The following is a 3,813-nucleotide window of genomic DNA, read 5'->3' on the forward strand; positions in this document are numbered from 1 at the left end:
AAAAACACTAGAATTCTGGAGATTGTATTAGAACAGGACAGTTTGACCCTCAAGACTGACAAGACAGTCACCACTTTCAGTTCCTTACTTCTCTACTTTATATGGTAAGGACTGCAAGTGATGAAGAGAGTCAAAGACACAGAGAGAGAGAAAAAGAGAGAGAGACATACAAAAGATATTGAAAATTCAAAGGATGTTGAAAATCACTCATACCAAATCAAAATGTAAAAGACACTGAAAATACTAGAGTATGATTCTTCAAAGACTTGATAATTTCTGAAGTGATTCAATTCACATCCCAACCACCACACACATTCATTACATCATAAGTAACATTTATGCCTCCTTAGAAAACTTTATAAGTTGTTTTAATGAGGTCGGCACCACCTAAAATCATCCCTGGCCCTTTCCATCAAATGATACATGACCTATCTCAAATAAACTCTGACAGTTTCCAATCATGTTAACATCTTAGATGAAAGTATTAATTCTTTATTTTTATGATTTATGTGTGGGGGGGGGCACACTCAGCATGTATTCTTAGCTCTTTGCTCAGAGGTAACTCCTAAAAGTGCTAAGGGGACTGCATGTTGTGCCAGAATTGAACCAGGATTAACTCCTTGCAAATCAAATGCTTTAACTCTTATACAAACTGCCTACACCCTACGTTTCCACCTTTTAAAATTTCCTATCTAGATATTTATTCACATCATAAGTCCTTTTACTTTAACACAATCTGAGTATATCATTTTCTCTACATGAAATAATTCAATACCCTTCAAAGTATTTGACATCAAATACCAAAATTCATAAAGCCCAATATGATGTGGTACTGCTTACTCTAAGATTTTTATCACTTTCTCCTCCTCCTCTTCAGTGTTTATCACCCCTCTCCAAGCCTATCACCATCTTCCTATCATTTCTGATAACTGTATGGCACTGCATGAATGCAGTTATACTTTTAGAAGATCTCATGAGCCACATGCTCTTTACACATGCAGATCCATCCATCTTAAAAAGTACCCTCTGCACAGCAATATTTCACTATTAACCCAGTGTCTTCATATGTCTACACAATTCATATTTATTATCAAACCCTCATCTCCAAAAGTGAGTCAGAAGTTTTTCTTAGGGCTTTCCAATTTCTTGTGCATCTCTTAATCTTACTTGTAGATTTTCTGCAAAAGTAGAGATGTGCCTAATTTATCTCTTGCACCTGGAAAAAAATAGCTACCTATTGTTGCCTCTGCAAAGCTATATTTCTAATCAGAGAAGATGAGTTGCCTCATTAATAGAAATTGTTCACACTAAAATGTACTTTTTCATAAATAATGAAAGATTAATATTGACTACACTGGGGAAATGACATGCACAAAGTAACGCACACACACACATATACACATTCACACATATGATAACGAATTTAGAGAGTAGAAGAGGTGTGGGAATCACTTAACAAGTTCCTGAGGGATTATGTCCATAAATAAGCAGTATTTTCCATGTATAAATTGAGCATGCACCCATTAATTTATTAAATATTGATTCACACATGTTTTGTGACAATATAAAACATGCCCAAGGCCAAAATAAATCATAGAATTTAAGGTGCCCAAAGCTAAGTGAAAGAACAATTATGGTATTGGGTGAAAAAAACACAAAACTGAAGGATGCCAGTGATGTCGGTTGACCCCCGCCCCCCCCCCCCCCCCCCCCGGTGACTTAAGTGAAGCAGAGAGGAGAGAGATGGCCACTTTCTCCTGATCTACCTCTAACATCCCAGGACTGGGTGGACCAGCTGAGAAGTCTAGGACTGATATACCTGCAATGAATCCTTGCATAGCACAGATCTCAAGTCCCACCAGCCCCACTAGGTAGCCATAGAGCCACATGTGATGGTACTAATCCCCACCATCCGATTTCTTGTGGGAACCATGGGCTCAGGCTGGAGGAAAGAATTGCTCTTTGCAGGAAAAGAAAGTCAATGCTGGGCCTTGCCCAGGTTTGTGGGTCCTAGTCTTTCTTACACACACAAAAAATTTAAGGAGGAGATGAGCAGGGAAGTAAAAACAGATTTTATTTGGAAGTTTTTGAGGAAGGACAAGGAGGTAGAGAAAAAGCGAGGGAGAGAGTAATGTGCTCAAGAGAGTACACGGGCTTCCTCAAAGGCAGTGAATGACCTAGTAAACATCCCAGCATTAAAGTATGAAGGTGTGAAAGTACACATCTCAAGATGCGGTTAACACATGCTCAAACGCCACATGTGCTTGGCCAAGACACATGGGCACAGACATGAAATGTCCTTGGGCAGCATATGCATGTACTTCCTTTGTTCAAGTTGGCTTTTATAGAAATTATACCAAGCTGCCCAAAGTGGGGCTTTCTACCTAATTAGGGATCCCGAGTTCATTGCTTAGCATGGTTGCCAAAAAAATAGAGTTGAGATTAAGTAATGGTCTTTGAAATTTCATTTTTTAACCTTTGTTCTTGCTGGAGCTACTCTTGGAGGAGGGTCCAGCCAGTGCTGCTTCCAGGTAAAGATCTTATCAGCCCATAGTTCCTGTGTCCACAAGGTGGGTTCTGACAGCCTTAGGCCTCATTGGTTATTACTTCCCAGGAATTCCATTGTCATGGGAATCCTTCCCTATCTACCCGCCTTACTAGGAAATATTTATCCTTCACTTTAAAGAAACTGTAGTTGACCTTAAACAACATGTGAACAAGGAAAATTAAAAAATACCGAGTGGTAGCATAGCAGGTAGGGTGTTTGCCTTGCACACGGACGACCTGGGTTTGATTCCTCCACCCCTCTCGGAGAGCCTAGCAAGTTACTGAGAGTATTCCACTTGCATGGCAAAATCTGGCAAGTTACCGGTGATATATTCGATATGCCAAAAACAGTAACAAGTCTCACAATGGAGACGTTACTGGTGCCCGCTCGAGAAAATCAAGGAACAACAGGAGGACAGTGCAGTGCGATAGATAATAGATAGATAGATAGATAGATAGATATTTGATATATATGTATGTATATACATATATATATATAAAACTAATGTCTTCCCCCAAACTACTCATTGCTGTCTATTGACTAGAACTTTGTCAGCAATACAGTGTTCAGCACACGTTTTTGTATGTTGTATGTATTATATACTGGTTCCTCAGAATATGTTAACTAAAGAAATTTAAATGTTAAGAAAATCATAAGAAACAAAATGCGCAGTTATATGCTAAATTTAAACATACTATAAATTTATATCTGTTGCAAGAAACTTTACATTTAAGTAAAGTTTATACAAGATTAACCTTAACTGCCTTTCCCCAATGGCAGTTTGCAGCATTTACCTTTCATTTAAGTACAAAAATAAAATACTATCAGTATCAGAGAAGATAATTTCTGTGCAGCAATATAAAAGTATTATAGAGAGAGCTGCTTTATTTTGAGGTTTCTGAAATTATGGATTCTGTCTTTTGAAGTAATTCAATAGCTCAATTCAGATTATTCTGTGAGGGAAGGGATGGGTCAAAAATCTAAGTCTAATTTCGGCCATGATGTGTAACTTGCTGTGTGACTTCTTTTCATAACCTTGACTACTTTTTATCGACATAAATCTTCACAATCAAGACCAGGATGACCAAAAATATGGTTATAAATATTTATAGCTTAAGGGATGAATTCAACAAAGTTGGGAGTCTTTTTTGCCACTTGCAAATTTTTTGCCTTAGGGAAGAATTCTACGAAGTTGGGAAACTTCTTTTTTCCACTTACACCCTTCCCACTGCATCTATGGAGCTTTGTTGATGTCTGCATTTGTC

This window comes from Sorex fumeus, unplaced genomic scaffold (assembly GCF_029834395.1).
Source record: "Sorex fumeus unplaced genomic scaffold, SorFum_2.1 ptg000122l, whole genome shotgun sequence".
Classification (NCBI taxonomy): domain Eukaryota; kingdom Metazoa; phylum Chordata; class Mammalia; order Eulipotyphla; family Soricidae; genus Sorex; species Sorex fumeus.